At 49.5% G+C, this 17877-nt stretch overlaps 1 protein-coding gene across 2 annotated transcripts in view; it reads right to left on the bottom strand.

Annotated features, from left to right (window-relative positions):
- The window catches only part of Ggta1 (glycoprotein alpha-galactosyltransferase 1 (inactive)), a 113285-nt gene extending 103748 nt beyond the window's left edge, over positions 1-9537 (bottom strand). Inside the window, exons 1-2 of one of the 2 annotated variants that reach the window (XM_052724240.1) lie at positions 9464-9537; positions 7852-8162 (exon numbers count right to left, since the gene is read on the bottom strand). The gene's annotated coding sequence lies outside the window, so the exon portion shown is untranslated. Of the gene's footprint in view, positions 1-7851; positions 9424-9463 lie in introns of those variants that run through there. The other variant, XM_052724239.1, reaches the window with a different exon arrangement.
- Between the last annotated feature and the right edge of the window lie 8340 nt (positions 9538-17877).

Here is a 17877-nt window from a genome sequence, read left to right as displayed (position 1 = left end):
ATAATGACTCTCTTTAGCTCTATCAGCTCGCCCGCCTTGCTTTCACATGGTGCCTTTGAGCCTTTTAGTCCCTTTAACTCTGCCGGGCAGTGGTGGCACAAGCCTTTAATCTCAGCACTCAGGAGGCAGAGGCAGGCGAATCTCTGTGAGTTCCAGGCCAGCCTAGGCTACAGAGTGAGTTCCAGGACAGGCTCCAAAGCTACACAGAGAAACCCTGTCTCAAAAAACCAAATAAATAAATAAATAAATAAATAAATAAATAAATAAATAAATAAATAAATAAATAAATAGATAGATAAATAAATAAATAAATAAATAAATAAATAAGACAGATGTGTAGGAAGATAAGATCTTCGGTCACCAATGAGGGGTCCCGTCCACATGGTGTAGATGCTAGTGATACGGGATTTGCATGATCTTAGAAGTAAAAACAGCAGATTTCTAGCTCTCGAGAGACAGAGGCAGGAGGAGCAGGAATTCAAGGTCACCTTGGCTACATAGCAAGTTCAAGGCCAGCCTAGGATACATGAACTCCTCTTTCTTGTTTGTCAAATGCCGCTACCACCAGGATCTCACTCTATAATTGAGGATGTCCTTGAACTTCTGATACTCCTGTCTCTGCCTCCCAGCCTTTGGCATTACAGGTCTGTATCACCATGACTGGTGTGTGTGGTGCCGGGGGTTGAACTTGGGTCCTTCCTCTTCCTCGTAGTCACTGTCAATTCCTATTCATTCTGGAATCATCAGTTATCAAGTTTGTGTAACCAGTCACAAGGCTGCTCTGTGCAAAGGGCCAAGATCAGAGTGGGTGAGAATCACTAACCAATATCTCAATCTTCAGGGCTTGGGTGGTTATAGACACTGTAAAAGAAATGAGAAAACAGAGCTGGGTGTGGCTGCTCCCGTCTGTAATGCCGGCCATGGGAGGGTTAGTGTGAGTTTGAAGCCAGCCTGGCCTGCACAGTGAGACTCTTTCTTTTTTTCTTTTTCTTTTTTGGTTTTTTGAGACAGGGTTTCTCTGTAGCTTTGGAGCCTGTCCCGGACTAGCTCTGTAGACCAGGCTGGCCTCGAACTCACAGAGATCCACCTGCCTCTGCCTCTTGAGTGCTGGGATTACAGGCGTGTGCCACCACCGCCCGGCAAGACTCTTTCTAAAGGATAACTAGAGGAGGAGGAGGCTCTGGAGAGAACAGCAGGGATTCCCCCAGAATTCCATACTCTGCATACTGAAGACCCCTGAAGAGCCCAAACTGCCCGCATCTGTGCAGGGAATTCAACCAAGTGGGTGACTAGAAGTCCCACAGCTACTGAGAGTTGAAATGTTGCAGATAGAAAGATAAAGTTATTCTGGGCTGTCATCAGTCCATCGCAGTCTACCAGCAACATCCTTTGACATTCCAGTGACATTTTTGGAATGAATTCCTAGCAATTACTGGACTCTGCCAAGCCCAGAGCTAAGAATGTCGCCAGACAGCCTCTGGAACCTATAGCAACAGTCTCCCACTTGGCTAATGTCCCCAACAGTGTACTTAGTAAATGAATTCATCTGCATTTTGTTTCCTTCTGTGACTATAAAAGTTCTGATAACCACTCCTATGTGGACAATGTTATTTGGGGTAACCTGAGCCTGTGTTCTGGTGCCATGGTCAGTCATATTTGGTCCATCATAAACTGTCTCCTATTCTCTCTGGAGCAAGAGCTGTGTTTTGCAATGACAACAACTTTTATGGTTCTTCCTGGTTGTCACGGCCATTGTCAACTGATATGGAGCTGAGAGGAGTGCCATCAAGCACATGGATGGGATCATAACGAAGTTTGGAGGTTTCACTTCAACAGCCATCATCCATCCAACAGGTCTGGAGAAGAACTTCAAGTCTTCAGTCATCCTGTGTTCCAAGATAAACAGGGTCAGAGCAGGGCAGAATTTCTGTGAGGTATAGGCAACAGATGCAGGCAAACAGTCACGGTGAGGTTCTGGTAGAACAGTGTTGGGTTGCTCATACTGAGAGCAAGCTTACACACTCCACATGCACCCTAGACCTCAGGACACATCCCTGAAAAGTGGATGTAACTCTTTTCCATTTACACAGCAGAAGTGAGGACTCATAAAAATGATTTCCCCCAAGCTGTACAGCCTCCAGCTCCAGGGATGGCTTTGCCTAGGTCTGCAAGAGCCCCAAGACCCAGGGAGGATGGCTTCTCCTGCCACAGCAAGCAGGCGGTGTTTGTGTCTCCTGGGCCTGCTACCCTGCCCCTAAACTGGGTTCTTTGTCCCTCTCAGAATTGTGAGGGGAAAACAGGACCACGTGCCAATCAAGCAGTGAAGGGGACTTTTTATTCTTGGCCAAGAATAGGAGAAAGGAGACAACAAATGTGAAAAACCACTTCTCAGCCCGAGGGCTTGAATGCTACAGTTGTGGGGTTAAAGAAAGGGGCAGAGTGAGGCTGATAAGTGGGTGGAGTGCTCGTGTGTTTTCTAGAAATGGGCAGGACTTTTTCTGGGAATTTGGGCACTGCCTCTTTTTGACCTTTTATACTTCTTTTTCCAGTTGTTGTCAAGGCAATTGTCAACTGACATGGCCCTGAGGGTTACACCATTTTACACGCAGAAGGAATTATAAATTAGAGAGTGTTTGATGGTGGTCATCTTCCTCAATCTAACGAGTCTAGGCTAACTCACCTGACGAAAGGCTTCAAGCATCTGTCCTCAGAGATAAACACAGTTAGGGTGGGTGAAGGTTCAGATCTCCTAGGCCGTATTCAGGGGAGCATACCCTGCTCCCTCAAATCCTGGGATTGGCTTATTTATTTATTTGGGGCAGGGCACAATGTGCTTATGGAAGTCCACAGACAGTTTTCAGAAGTTGGTTCTCTTCTTCCACCATGCAGATTCCAGGGATGAAGCTCAGGCCAACAGGCATGGTGGCCATCATCTTTGCCAGTTGAGCCGCCTTGCTGGCCTACGGGAGGTTCACAGGCAGGAAATACGTCAGGATGTATGCCAGCCCCTGGTTGCCCCTGATGGGAAATGCAATGAATTACGGGTTTTCCTTTTTAGGCACTTGCCATACTTGATTCTGGGCCATTTCCCAGGAACCAGAGCCCATCCACCTGGCCAGTATTTAATTAAAGCTTGCTTCAAATTCGGCTCTAAACTGTGGTGGTGGTATTCTCAGTCGGTGGGATTAACAGGCCCCACCATCAACATGGTCAAGAGGTCAAGGGGATTGTTCTGGCCCCAGTTGGCCATGGGCCTTGTTCTCTACACAGCTGTCTTATTCTAGGGTCATTTCTGTTTTTGTTTGTGTTTTTGAGATAGAGTCTCCTATAGCCCAGGCTGACTCCAAACTAACTGTGTAGCCTGGGCTAACCTTCAATTTGCTGATCCTACTCCTAAACATTGGGATGTTAGTGTTTGACACCATGCCTGATTTGTATATGAATGGGGATCTAATCCAGGGCACGGTACATGTTGGACAAGCACCCCACAATTGGGTTTCATCCCTATCCTCAGGAAAGGTTTTTGTTTTTTGTTTTTTTTTTTAAATCTTTTAAAAATTAGTGTGAGCCGGGCGGTGGTGGCGCACGCCTTTAATCCCAGCACTTGGGAGGCACAGGCAGGTGGATCTCTGTGAGTTTGAGGCCAGCCTGGGCTACCAAGTGAGTCCCAGGAAAGGTGCAAAGCTACACAGAGAAACCTTGTCTCGAAAAAACAAACAAACAAATAAAAATTAGTGTGTGTACCAGGCTTTTTCTTTTAGGCCACCAACCAGTTCCCAAAATCACGTCACAGAGACTTAATATTAGTTATGAATGCTTGGCCTTATCTCAGCTCTTATTTTACTCTTTTCTCTTTACCTATGTTCTGCTTCGGGTTTTGTTTTTTTTTTTTTTTTTTTGGTTTTTCGAGACAGGGTTTCTCTGTGTAGCTTTGCGCCTTTCCTGGAACTCACTCTGTAGCCCAGGCTGGCCTTGAACTCACAGAGATCCGCCTGTCTCTGCCTCCTGAGTGCTGGGATTAAAGGCATGTGCCACTACTGCCTGGTGTGTTGCATTCTTTTATGCAGCATTTGTTTAACGCTGTGAAGCTGTGCTACTTTGCCTGCCTAAAACACCTGATTGGTCCAATAAAGAGCTGAACGGCCAATAGCTAGGCATGAGAGAGAAACAGGCAGGACTGGTGGGCAGAAAGAAGAAATAGGAGAGAAAGGAATGAGAAAAGCAGAAGGAGAGGGGGATGCTAGGGGCCAGTCACACAGCCAACCACAGACTAAGAAGAAAAAATATCAGAGATAGAGTGCTTGCAGATAGAGTGACATCCTGGGTTCCATTCCCAGCACTGCCAAAAGAAGATGAAGGCAGGGCACCAAGATGACTTACTGGACAAAAGGTGCTTCTTGCCAAACCTGATAACATGAACTCCATTCCCAGAACCCAGGGTGGAAGAAAGAACCAATTCCTAAAAGTTGCCCTCTGGTCTCCACATGCGAGCTGGGAGTGCAGGCATGTACCGCCAAGGGACCATATGTATTCATCAAAAACATTTTTTTTTAATTGAAAACAAATAAAAAATCTTGGTCAGTATTCGGTCTGGCCTTCAGTCTGTGGGCTGTCACATGCCAAAAGCCCAGTCTGTAGATTCATCAGGAGGTCCCTACAAAGTCGCAGTGAGCTGGGTCTCTGTCTCCCCTGAGACAGGTTTTGTGGCTCCTTGTCTGCAAGCTTTGCTCTTTCTCCCCACAGAGCGCCCTTAGGCCCCTGAGGCCATCTCACTCCCGGAGGCATACATCACAGCCTGAACGAGTTGAGAATTGTGGGTAGAAACCACTCAAAGAGAGTCCCTGATTCTAAGAGGGCCACCTCCTGCTCTGCTTCATCTTCTCTAGCTGGGAGCTTTGAACAGGTGGCACCAGGCAGAGGCTCAGTGCCTGCTGGGGGTCTTGGCACAGCCACTAATCCCAGTAGGGAGGTGGAGATACAAGGGTCAGGATATCAAGGCCAGCCTTGGCTAAATAGTGAGTTCAAGGACAGCCTGTGCTACATAAAATCTTGTCTTTAAAAAAAAAAAAAAAAAAGGCTATGTGGCCTTATTTGCTGTACTGGTCAGTTTTTGTCAGTTCAACACAAACTAAAGTGACCTGAGAAGCGGAACCTTCAATGGAGGGATTGTCTTCATGGATTGGCCCGTGACTGGTCTGCACAGCACTTCCTTGTTGTTTTTCCAGACAGGGTTTCTGTGTAGCCCTGGCTGTCCTGGAACTCACCCTGTAGACCAGGCTGGCCTCGAACTCACAGAGATCTGCCTGCCCCTGCCTCCTGAGTGCTGGGATTAAAGGTGCGCTATCACCACCACCGGGCTGTGCAGCATTTCTTAATTGCTAAATGATGTAGGAGGGACCAGTCTACTCTGGGTGCGTCATCCCTGGTAATGAGCCTGGCTATTAGAAAAGTAACAGCGGAAGCCAGAGGAAGTACGCCAGTAAGCAGCACTCATCTGTGTTGCTTTGGTTTTTGCTTCAAGCACCAGTCTTGAGTTCCTGCCTTGACTTCCCTCCCTGATGGACTGTAACTTGTAAGATGAAGTGAACCCTTTCCTCCCGAAGTTGCTTCTGGCCAGTGTTTTATCACAGCCACATAAAAGTATTTAGAATGTGTAGATAGGCAGAAGAGGAACCGGCAGGAGACACGTGAGACTGCTGGAAGTACAGGACACCTGTGACTGTGATCAGGACACTGAGGAGTGAACTCTAAGGTGGACCCTCAGGACTTCTAACCAGCCACTGGGAAGGTACAATGGGTAGACACGCAGCATCTCTGATTGGCAACGGCCAACGCCTCATACCCAGGAATCTGGCCTTGAGTTTCTCACACAGGAAGATGTGGGACAACCTTCATCTTGAATGTTACAGTAGGGTAAGTCTTTCCCTGCTGTCTATTGTCTAAGACAGAACTGGGCTGTTCCCTGAACCCTAGTTATTTCGGGAAGATCTTAGAGATTTAGTCTTGCTATGTAGCCTCAGCTCTGACTCTAACTGTGATCCTCCTACCTCTGCTTCCTGAATGCTGGGATGACAGGAGTGTGCTAGCACTCCTGCTGTGGTTTCTATCCCTCCAGGAGTATGTGAGTGCTGCACGCTGACTCGGTGCAAATTCCACTCTTTCCTGACCCCCTTTCACAGGTTGGTGCCTTGTGATGGAGTAGTGTGGGCGGGTCTATGTTGTGTGTTCCATGTATGAGCGTCAGTGGCTGAGTTGACACATTTGATGGGTGAGGACAGGTTTGGGGGGTGTGCCTGCAGGCTGGTGTGCAGGCCAGGGTGTTGCATATAGTTACAAATCTGCCTTCTAGAGTATACCTCAGCTCATTTCTGGATTCATGTTTGTGTGCATGCATGCATCCATGCTGTGTGTGTAGGGGGTGCAGTCTGAGGAACTCGATGTACAGGGAGCAAGCAGCAAGCAGGCTCTGGGTTTGTTTTTCCTGCTGAGTTGGGAAACCTCTCCCTAGCGGGTGCCCCAGCAGCCTAGCAACTGCTTCATCCATCCAGTTGTTTCTGCTGCCTTTCTGGGACCCAGAGGTGCATATCCACAGGAGTCTAGCTGAAGCTTGTCAGCATCCCTGATGCTGTTGGGAGTCTTGGGGCAGCGCGGAGACACAGTTCCACAGATGGTTCTCGGTTCTGTCTCTGCCACCATTTTGAAAAGTTCTTCCATCTTGGTTAAATGGTGACAATTCCTCCAAACCATGTGGATTAGCCGTCCTAGATTCCTGCCACTGGTCCACCGCAGAACCCGATGACGCTGGCCCTAGGAAATGTCTAACAATCATTTGATATTCCTTTACTCATTACTCACCCTTCTTTGTCACTCCTAGCAAGTCCAATGTCAGGCCAAAAAGGAAAATGTCCACCTTCCTCCCTGGCCCTGCTTTCTGCCCTATAACTATTCCACTTGTAACTGGATGGGCCCTGATTCTTACAGACTCCCTCTTAAGTTTTTCCCTAAATAAAGGCCGACACTGTGCTTAGACGAAGTTCCCCGTCTTTCCTTCTTGATGGCTGTTCACTCCCACAGCCCAGGTCTCCTGCTGCACAGCAGGGTGAGGACACTTCTGAGCCCCGTGAGCTTGGAGGTGAGAGACCCTGAGGCAAACCAACCGCCCTACAAGGAGGCTTTGGGAAGCCACTGGATGACTCTTCCATCAAGCTGGGCAAGCCACAGCTTAGCTCTTGCGTGCTCCCACTAGATGCTGCTGGGGCCTATCCAAGTGGATCTCCATGGTGACCGGTACACTTGCTGCCAGCCTCCATGAGCACTGGTTGCTACAGTCACAGCTTTCTAGCTAAATCCACTCTACTCTACCCTCCTTTTTTGAGCTAGGGCCTTGATATAGAGCCAGGCTAGCCTTGAACTCAGTCTCCTAGAGTACTGGGATTACAGGCATGTAATTACAGGCATGTGCCACCATTCCCAATTCAACAATACTTCTGTGCTGGCAAAATGGCTCACCAAATAAGAGCACCAACCACCAAGCTTGCCAACCACAACTGTAGAAGGAGAAGCTGAGTCTTCCAAATTGTCCTCTGACCTCCACATTGCATACCATGGCACATGCATGCCTATATGCTCAAGCACACATGTACACACACACACACACACACACACACACACGTGCGCATTAATGTATTTTTTTAAAAGTTTTTTTGTTTTGTTTTGAAACAGGATCTCACTATGCAGTCCTGAATGGCCTGCAACTCACAGAGATCCTCCTGCCTCTGCCTTCTAAGTGCTGGGATTAAAGGTGTGGGTCAGCTTTTTCAAAGTTTTTAAAAGTAAATATTCTTTACTTACTTACTGTGTTCCAGGCGCTGCGTAAAGCCAGAGAGAGGAAGAGGGATGGGAAAGACAAACAAACACCAAGAACCAGCCTTGGAAATGTCAAAATGCAACTCTGAGCAGTGCTGAGAGGCAGGAGTGGGAGCCTGGGGGGCAGGCGAGTGAGGAAAAGCAGGTTCGAGAGCACAGGTCCTTGCTGGGGGCCTGATGACTCAGTTGATTTCCGAAGGATAAGGAAAATGTCGCAGAGAGAAGCACTGAAGAGAGCAGGGACACGTGAACAAAGGTCTGTGGCAGGCAGCAGTGGAGAAGGGTGGCCTGTGGAGCTGAGGAGAGAGAGGGCCCAGGTGGGAAGCTGGACGCTGTCCCCTCCATCAGCCGAGCAGTGAAGGCTGATGAGGGTTTCAGAGTCCCCTCTTCATGTCTGGCATCCGTCATGATGGAGTGACCGTTCCCGCCTGGCTGTGACATCCCCTGGCTCCCAGCATTCTTGGGCTTGTCCCAGCAGGCATGCCAGGTGACTCAGAGAGACACCCACGGGTGCGGCTGATTCTGCAAACTGCAATGCCCAGGGTCTCATTCACAGCATGTGATGGCTGATTCTTTTAAAACTTAATTCAATAATGAATTCATTCGTGTATATGTGTTCCCAGGAGGTGCACCATGGCGCACACCGGTGGAAGTCTGAGAACAGCTTGCAGGAGTCAGTTCTCTCCTCCTACCTCGTGAGTTCCAGGATTCTTCACCCAGTCTCTCGGGCTTGGTGGCAGTCGCCATGCCCTCGCATGCTGAGCCATTTCCCACCTCCCTGATGGTTAATCTTGATTGTCAACTTGACTCAGTTTGGAATCAACATGGAAACACACCTCTGGGCATGTCCAGAAAGGTTTACAAAAAGAGGACAGAGCCACCCTGAGTGTGAATAGCACCACCCTATTGGCTGGAATTCCCGGCTGAGTACAAAGGGGAAAGTTAGGGGAGTGCCGGCATTCATCTACTAATGATGTGACCGTGTGCTCCCGCCTTGCCCCACCTTGACAGAATCTCCCCTCCTTAACTAATGATGTGACCGTGTGCTCCTGCCTTTCCCCACCTCGACAGAATCTCCCCTCCTTAAGTTGCTTCTAGACAGCTAGCTAAGAGCTGGAGAGATAGCTTGGTGGTTAAGAGCACTGGCTGCTCTTCCAGAGGACCCGGGTTCAATTCCCAGCACCCACATGGCGGCTCACAGCTTTCAGTTCCGGGGAATCCAGCAGCTTCTCTGGAGTATCAAGGACACAGTGGTGCACAGATATGTGTGCAGGCAAAATATGCATACACACAAAATAAATTTTAAAAAAAGAAGTAACTAAAACACAGGAAGGTGGCAGGGTAGCCAGGGGACAGAAAAGCACATTTCTAACAGGATCTTCTCTTGGTCACCCTTGCTGCCTCTCCAGCCCCACCTGCCATCTGCACAGGCACTCACACTTGGGGAGTGTGGTCTGTTCAGGGGGAGGGGTGGGAGGCAGCGGGGAGAGTGGTTCTGCTTCCTCGGGAGGAGGAAGAGAAACAGCTGCTGGGGCTGAGGGGAAGGAGGCTCTTGAAGGCAAATGGGTCTGTGGGGAGCAGACCAGGGAATGCTTACCTCAGCTCTACCTGCCTTGCCTTCTCCCCACTTCCTGTCTGGGGCTGGCGGGGGTGGGGGAAACAGGGGGTGAACTCCCAGAATGCCTTGCAGCCAAACCTGCTGGATAATGAGATTTTGTCTGATGACTAAGGCATGTTAACACAGCAGATTCTAAGACCCAGTTCCAACACTCTATATATGTGCTTGCACACACACAGACACTGAACAAATTCACACTCAGACTGTGTGGCAAACACATGTGAACATACATACATAGACTGCTTAGGATTTTGGCTCCAAACTAATCTTCAGAATTATCAGAGGAGCTTGTAAAATGCAGACTCCTGGACCACAGAAATTGATGAGCCTTATGTCTTCAGAGAAGCCCAGGATTCTGTACTGGAGCAGTGGGGTGTGTGTGTGTGTGTGTGTGTGTGTGTGTGTGTGTTGTTTTGTTTTTAGAGACAGGGTTTCTCTGTATAACAGCCCTAGCTGTCCTGGAACTCTGTCGATCAGGCTGGCTGGCCTCCAACTCACAGACATCCACCTGCCTCTGTCTCCCAAGTGCTAGGATTAAAGGTGTGCACCACCACCGCCCAGCAGATATCCACATTTTTGTTTGTTTTTTGTTTTTTGGGACAGGGTTTCTCTGTGTAGTTTTGGTGCCTGTCCTGGAACTTGCTCTGTAGCCCAGGCTGGCCTTGAACTCACAGAGATCCGCCTGCCTGTGCCTCCCGAGTGCTGGGATTAAAGACTCGCGCCACCGCTGGACGGCAGATATCCACATTTTAACCCCCAGTCCCAAGACAGTTTTATGTTACATGCCAAGGAGGAACTGAGGCCCTATGTGGAGCGAAGGTTGCTACTTAAGTAACTTTAAAAGGAAACTTTAGGACTAGGGTAGAGCTCTGCAGCAGAGCCCTTCCCCAGTGTATACAAGGCCTGGGATTCTAGCCCCACCATCAGAATAACAATACATAAAACAAAGCTTCTTGGGTGAAATGGACTGAACGAGTCTTTCTACAGTATATAAGGTTAAAACCTTAAGTCCCCACGTGATCAATGGTCTTAGGCTGCAAAGACTTGGGAAAGTAATCAGGACATGGTGGCCCCTCATACTCTAGATCTCAGCCAAAAGTGGCTGAGGTGTAATGTAAGTAGGACCACAGCCCTTCTGAGAGGGAGGAGATAAAGGAAGAAGGTAGTTTGTTTGGAGGAGCATCCTGCCAGGATGCACCCCATGGGTACCCAGGTCTGGACTTTATAGAACCCAGAGAAGAGCTGCCTCTAAGCCCTGAGTCTTGGGTGCGTTGTGCCCCCTGCTGTGGGTCCACTAGAGCAGCCTTACCCACCAGGACTCAGGGTAAAGCTGAGGCAGCAGAGGGAAGCAGAAGGTCCGCTGGAGAAGGAAGCCGGGGTTGCCATCATGCAAAGTCAGGCTCAACCAATGATTCCTAGACCCGAGGATGGAAGGAGGCCACAGGTCAGGGATGCTGGAAGCTTCTAGAAGCCAGAAAAGGCAGAGAAACACACTGGCCCCTAGAACTGAAAAGGATACAGCCCTGTGACAGCTTGGCAGACTGAAGAACCCTAAGGTAACAAATGAGTGTTTTAAGTGCTACCTATTTGGTGATGGCTACAGCAGCTATAGGAAATGAACAGCCATGTGTATTGTTTCTGAGGACCACTGGGCTGCTCCAGACAGCCCCCTATGCCTGTAAGAATGGACTCCTAGCCAGGTGGAGACAGGCGATGGGAACAGAAACTCTGGTTATAAGGATACCCCTAGGGAACTTGGAATGGACACAGACGTTTCCAGGACTGCATGGTGTCCTGTCCTAGGGCACTGTCCTTACCAACCACTGCTGGAAGGCATGGTGAATGCGCTGAGGATCCTAGGGATACACACAGCAACAACTAAGCCGGGCACTAAAAAGGTTAATGGGGAGGAAAAGCAGTAAGCAGGGGACAAGTCTGGATACAAAAGTCGCCATGACTCGGAATAACAACACCCTTATGGCAGACACAGGGCAGGGACAGTGGCTGCACAGGAGGCCGTCATGATTCCTCATGAACCACATGGTCTTCTTGGTGACCGAATGACCTGGCCCCACCTTATCCCTGAGCAGACACAGGATGCAGGCAGCCGCTTCCTTCCTGGGGTCTGCATTTCCCTGTGTAGAGGACAGCCACCTTCCTTTTCCTGCCGTCCTCCTGCCTCCAAGCCTGGAGATGGAGAGGACAGATGGACTGTCGGACAGTTAGTCACCCTCACATGCCTCTGAGCACCTACTGCATGCTGACACTGGCTGGGACTGTCATCCACACATTCTTCAAGTCCTCCTGAAGTAGGTCATGCCCAGGGCGGGGCGGGATGGATAGCTTATGATTCGCCTCACTTGAGGTGCTTAGGAAAGACAGGAAGAGAGCCAGGACAGATGCAGGGGCAGAGGGAAAAGTGAGCGGGTGCTGGTGTTTGGAGAGTGGACCGTGGTGATCAGCAGACCGAGTGTGTGGGACTGACACTAAAAGCAGTTTGGTGTCACACCTATGTTATCCTCTAAAGACTCTTTGAATTAGCACTTATTCATTTACCATGTGTACACGCGGAGGTCACAGAACGGCCTTTAAGAGTCGGTTCTCAGGGCTGGAGAGATGGCTCAGAGGTTAAGAGTACTGACTGCTCTTCCAGAGGTCCTGAAAGACCCAGCAATTCCCAGCAACCACATGGTGGCTCACAACCATCTGTAATGAGATCTGGTGCCCTCTTCTGACCTACAGTCATACATGCTGTATACATAATAAATAAATCTTTTAAAAAAAAAAAAAGAGTCGGTTCTCTCCTTCCGCATGTATTTCTGGGCCGGAACTGAAGCCATCAGGTTTGGCTATAAGTACTTTCCCCTTCAGTCAGCTTGCCAACCGCTCCCCCCCAAATTTTAAGCACCCTCAAATGGCATGACTGAATGAAAATGTTCTGCAGGGATTCTCATCAGTAGCTGCTGATACTATTGTTTTGGAAGGACGTGAGGCTTGGCTGGCAGCAGGTCACTAGGGTGGGCCTTGGAGGGTATGCCCTCTCATCTAATGCTTGCTCTCTGCTTCTTGGTCTTCCATGACCCAAACAGCCCGCCACACACCCCCCACATACATACACGCACACCACATATACCACATACACACACACACACCATACACACCACATACACACACAGACCACATATACACATGCCATATATACATACCACATACACACCACAGACATACAACATACACATACATATAAACACACTACATACACCACATACATACACACACATACCACATACACACACACACACACCACATACACATCACATACACACAACATACCACATACGCACTACATACACACACACACACACACACACACACACACACACACACACTACCACCAGGAACAGAGACATTAAACTCTGTCTTCCTCACCACTGTGGACTGAAACTTCCATCATGAGCCAACAAGTCTTTTTTACCTTAGGTCGCTCCTGTCAGGCATCTGGCCATTTCGAGAAATCAAGACTTTTTCATTGTTTTGAGACAGGGTTTCTGTGTAGTCCTGGCTGTCCTGGATCTTGCTCTGTAGACCAGGCTGGCTTTGAACTCACAGAGATCTCCTGCCTCTGCCCCCCAAACCCTGGGATTAAAGGTGTTTAATCTGAAAGAAAGCATCTAACAGAAACAAGATTTTCAACATCTTTTTTTCTTTTTCTTTTTCTTTTTAGTTTTTCGAGACAGGGTTTCTCTGTGTAGTTTTGCGCCTTTCCTGGAACTCGCTTTGGAGACCAGGCTGGCCTCGAACTCACAGAGATCCGCCTGCCTCTGCCTCCCAAGTGCTGGGATTAAAGGCATGCGCCACCACTGCCCGGCAATTTTCAACATCTTAAAACAGAGGTGCTCCGTTCCCCTTGCAGATGAGAAAAAGAAAGCTCAGATGCTGAACAGACTTTTCCCAGCATCTCATAGCACAGAACAGCAGAACTGGATTTGAACCCCAAATCCAGATTCGTTTCTCCGTATTCCTCTGAGTACAGCAGAAGTGGGATTCAGAGGAGGTGTCCAGAGAGTTAAGAAGAGGCTAAGCTCTGACGTCCTGAGAGGCCACCTGCGGAGGATGGGGCCAGGCATTTCACCTCCCCCACCCCCAGACAGGCTGCTTCGCTGGGTTTCCCTTGACAACCCTTGTTTTCCACGATGACATTGGAAGCCGCTGGCCCAAGAGTGCAGTGAAGCAGGGCAGAGGAATTAAGACATCTGCTGTTCTCTGTAGCAACTGTACTAGCATGCTAGCAATCTGCCATCCAGAGGCAGGGGACAAGCCAGTGTCTATCAGGGTTACCCCACAAACCTGCAGAGGCTTTCAGAATTAGTGGGATGCCCCAGAGTCCAAGGCTAACACTGAAAAGACAAGGGGTCCAATGTGACAGGCAGGTCTGTCTCTACACAGGGGGAGCCCAGAACACAGGACAGGTGGGCTGGTTAGTTTTTTGTCAACTTGACACAAGCCAGAGTTTTCCTAAAAGGACACCTCGATTGAGAAAATGCCCCCATCAGGCAAGGTTGGTGTGGGCGGGTCCATCTCACTGTGGGTGGGGCCACCCTGGACAGGTGGTCTTGGATGTGTAAGAAAGCAGGCTGAACAGGTCATGGGGAGCAAGCCAGTAAGCAGTGTTCCTCCATGGCCTCCACATCAGTCCTGTTTCCAGGTTCCTGCCTTGGGTTCCTGCCCTGCTTCTTTTCAGTGATCAACTGTGATTGGAACATATAAGCCAAACAAACCCTCTCTTTGGTCGAGGTGTTTATCAGAACAGGAACTGGGACAACAGGTATCTAGAGAACAGACCTACTGGCCACAAGCAAAGCAGAGGACAGAAGCCTTGGGAGGGATGTGACCTCTCCTGGTGACTCTCACATCAGCACGAAGAACACCAAAGTGATGGCATCAGTTTTCTGTGACCATGTCACAGATTGTGGCTTAAAACCACAATCGTTAAAGACCTCAGTTTCCAGGGGCAGAAAGCTGGGGCAGTAGCTGAGTTCCCTGGGAAATGGGGCAATAATGGAAAGACCTGGGGTGAGAAGACATGTGTCACACGTATGAAGTCACAAGGCATTGTCACGAAACAGATGCCCACACATGCACCGCTAGATTTAAGTCTTGATGTAAGTAACCACTTCTGCCACAGTGCCTGGGTGTTCCTCGTCCCCTGCCCCCACATCGCTCCAACTAGCCATGTTTCAGAGACCCTGGCTTTCCTGGCAGCTGTGCCACAGACAGACACCTCCAACCACTATTGTTTTGTCTTTTTTGTTGGTTTGTTTTTGTTATTCGAGACATGGTTTCTCCATGTAGTTTTGGTGCCTGTCCTGGATCTTGCTCTGTAGACCAGGCTGGCCTCGAACTCACAGAGAGCCACCTGGCTCTGCCTCCCGAGTGCTGGGATTAAAGGTGTGTATCACCGCAGCCCGGCTCGTCTTGTTTTTATCTTGAAACTGGCACACGCATCGCATTGTGGTTGGATGCCTTCTGGAACTTTCAACCACACTCTTGCTTCTGGTTTCACTTCTTCATTTTCATTGCTGCCGTAGCCATGGTGTGAACCGGAACTAGGTACATAAATTGCAACGTAGTCGTTTGAGGTTTGAGGTGTTTTTTTTTTCTTTGTATGCAAATTGAGGAGGGCAGTCTTCAGTAAGTCCTTCCTTGTGTCTGGAGCTAAACCCACGTGGATGCCAGAATGAGTTCTCTAGTCTCACAGCAATCCCACCAGGTAAGCACACCTCCTCTGGGAGTGGACCTGTGAGGGAGACCAGGTACTCAGTATTCCCTGAAGGGCATGAACCCTAGGATTGTTCTTCCATGAACTGTCTTCCTGGCCCCTGAACGTCTCCCTTCCTTTCCTTGTGAATGGTAACAGCCATATAGAAATTGGTCATGGCTCTACCCCAGCCTGCACCCTCCCTATTTATACTGAAGTTGCCTCCTCTCCCCGTCTGCCTTCTCAGAGCCTACATTTCTACACCCCACCCCAGGAATAAGACATCCAACTCTCCCACCCCATGTGATCACTGCATCACAGCCGCTGGGCCTTGCTTGGGATAACTGCTTTCTCCACCATGCTTATGGAAAAATGTCAATCGACAGCCAGCCCTCAACTCTCCTCGGAGGCTCCCACCCACCCCCACAGGGACTCCAAACCTAAGGTACATTATACAAGTCACTCATGGGTCAGTCCTGGCTGCTGCTCTTCTTGACCACAGCCAAGAAGGTCGTGACTGATACCGATGCCAGCTTCACTGCTAGTGGCACAGCTGTCCCCGAGCCTCCCTGAGGCTCTGCCACCAAGTTTACCCTGTTTCTCTGTCAACCTGCACTGAGCCATCACAGACTGCCACAGAAGAAACTACTCCTCCTGGGCTCCCCTCTGCCGCATGGCCCAGCAGGAGCTAGTGTCCCGATATGTGCCCCAGTTCCCACCAGGGCCACTAGGATGAGGGCAGATTCCAGGATCTGCTAGCTACCCTGAACCCTGCCCAGCCCTGTGGCTGGTCTGCTCCACCAGGAGGGATCCCCGTCCCTTTGGAGGAAACCCGAGTGCCTTGACAGCTGTTCTGCCTGTTCCCATCTGCCGCAGGGCAGGTATGCCACATGGTACTTTGACTATAGATAACAGTCTCCAGCGAGTTACCCCACAGCCCTAGGTGAGGCAGTGGGTACCGAAACCAAAGGCAGGACTTGGAGGACAGCATTGACTGAACGTGTTCAAGATAACTAAATACAGGACTTCAGGATGTAAGGGTGATGGCCTCTGGGCTCCCACCTCCCGACGATAACCAGACTCTCCTGAGATGGATATATATATATATATATATATATATCTTGCGTGTGCCCGTGTGTGTGCATGATGGTAGAGGGGAGCTCACGCTACAGTGCACAGGTCAGAGGACAACTTCATCAGTTCCCTCTGTCCATGTTTACACGAGTCCCAGAGATTGATTCAAACGGTGGTCAGCTTACTCAGCAAGCACTTTTAGCAGCCGAGTCATCTGGCCTACCATTTTTATGTAAGTGAAGGCAACAGATGAAAAGGGGGCATTTGAAATCTCTATTGGTTCCTTATAAGCCCCAAGAGTTTTTGCCCTCATCTGAAGAGAATTTGGATGTTTTCAAGTTCATGTGACAGCTGCTTTGTGTGCTCAGCCTCAAGAGAGGGCACACAGAATGCTGTTGCCCAGCTGAGGGCACGTGCTGTGTTGCCAGCTCTCCTGTGGTCATGACTGTTGTGTGACAAAACCTGTCTTGGGGAGACACAACACACGTGTCTACTCACCCCAGATACAGATCCCAAAATAGACCAAAGTACAGATACTGCCGAAGTCCAGCTTGTTGAACCAATAAGTGTTTACTGGGGTCACTTACAGAAATATGGGCGAGGGGTCACTTACAGGAGCAGAAATGACTCACAGACAGCTGTTTAAAACCCACCCCGGCACAAAGCTGGGAACCTGGAGCACACCGCACAGCCTGCAGGCAGCTCAACAGGCTGGAGAGTGTCCTTTCCAAGTGACTCTGGTCTACACCTCTTCTAGGCAGCTCAGCTGGGTTCTGCTTCTTACAGGCTGCAGGGCTGGTCTCAGTCGTCTTTGAAGCTCAGCTTCCATCTGTCTGAGAGGACTCTCAGCTTTTATTGTTTACTCACACCCCCCCGCCCCGCCCCCCGCCCCCCCCTAATGAATCTGGTCAGTTTCAGGGACTTCCTGCAACTGTTTTGAGTTGTTACCTTTCTGTTTAAAGAGCTTCCCTGCAGGATGGAATGTTTCAATCTCAGAGGAAACTGTTACAGAACAACGACGGCTCTCAGAGCCGCCCTGGAGTCCTTTGTGTAAAAGCTAATTCCTATGAGGCCCTTAGGATCAGGGTAGGTGTCTGATGCCCCCTGTATCTCTCCTATCATTTGGCTCATACTAAACATGCAGTGATGGGAATCGGGGATGTTAGAGAGAAAGGGTTATCGGGACCTCGTCATGCCATTGCTGTATAACCTTCAATAGCTCTCCCTTCTCTGCAGGATACATCAAAGTCCCCTTGGTGATGTTCTGGGCCCAGGCCTGGCCCATCTCTCTATCCTTATTGATAGTGTGTGCCAGCTGTCCAGCCTTGTCAAATGTATAAGCCAGGATTCATTGGAAGAGGCAGAGTCATTCGGCCTGTAGAGAACAAGATGGATTAGAACAAGCCGACCTTATGTGGGGTGGGAGCTTGCCCAGCTGTTCTACAGTTCCTTGCTCCGCGGCCAGTGGGACAGAGAGCTGGGAAGGAGATACACATAGGTGGGGAACAAGGGCAAGCTGCAGCCCACACTGTACCCAGTACCTCACATTACATCCCAGCCT

This window comes from Peromyscus californicus, unplaced genomic scaffold (genome assembly GCF_007827085.1).
Source record: "Peromyscus californicus insignis strain IS unplaced genomic scaffold, ASM782708v3 Scaffold_7__1_contigs__length_154581171, whole genome shotgun sequence".
Lineage (NCBI taxonomy): Eukaryota > Metazoa > Chordata > Mammalia > Rodentia > Cricetidae > Peromyscus > Peromyscus californicus.
The sequence above is the reverse complement of the archived record's forward strand: the minus strand, read 5'-3'. Positions and strand labels throughout refer to the sequence as shown.